At 45.2% G+C, this 529-nt stretch overlaps 1 non-coding gene across 1 annotated transcript; it reads left to right on the top strand.

Annotated features, from left to right (window-relative positions):
• Window positions 1-436: 436 nt before the first annotated feature.
• Window positions 437-515, top strand: J056_004979. Its single transcript has one exon. It is a non-coding gene; the product is annotated as a tRNA-Gln (tRNA).
• The last annotated feature ends 14 nt before the right edge of the window (window positions 516-529 follow it).

Here is a 529-nt window from a genome sequence, read left to right as displayed (position 1 = left end):
TCGTTTCACCTAACCTAACCTTGCTTCAGAGATGGCTCTTTCGTTTGCTACCGCCTGCGCAATCGCGGCATTGATTTGGTCTTGGAATGAGGCGACCTCCTGATTACTTCTGTTCAGGCTCATTCCTTCTGCTTGGTTTTCTGGATTGTCGTTAATTGACATTGCTTTTCGAGGTTTAACTATCTAGCGAAGCTACCAACTGTAAACGTCTTGATCTTTGTGAGGTGAAACTTTGCACAAAGGGCAAGGCGCTGAGATTAATAAAAGAATTAAGTCTGAAATGTATAAGAGTAAAAGTAATCGTTTAAATAGTTTAGATTTGGGGTCTTCTCCTTGTTGTCACTCAACCAATTGTTGTCACTAAAACCCATTGTCCTCCACGTTCCTGCGTCACGCCCGCCGTCCGACCTGCTCGGTGAGAACCACATCCTTATAAGGTCCTATAGTGTAGTGGTCATCACGTCGGTCTCTGACGCAGACATCCGGAGTCGCCGGTTCGAATCCGGCTGGGACCTTGTTTTTAATATTT

The sequence above is a fragment of the Wallemia ichthyophaga genome (assembly GCF_000400465.1).
Source record: "Wallemia ichthyophaga EXF-994 unplaced genomic scaffold scaffold42, whole genome shotgun sequence".
Classification (NCBI taxonomy): domain Eukaryota; kingdom Fungi; phylum Basidiomycota; class Wallemiomycetes; order Wallemiales; family Wallemiaceae; genus Wallemia; species Wallemia ichthyophaga.
Note: the sequence above shows the minus strand (reverse complement) of the source record. Positions and strands in the feature narration are given on the sequence as shown.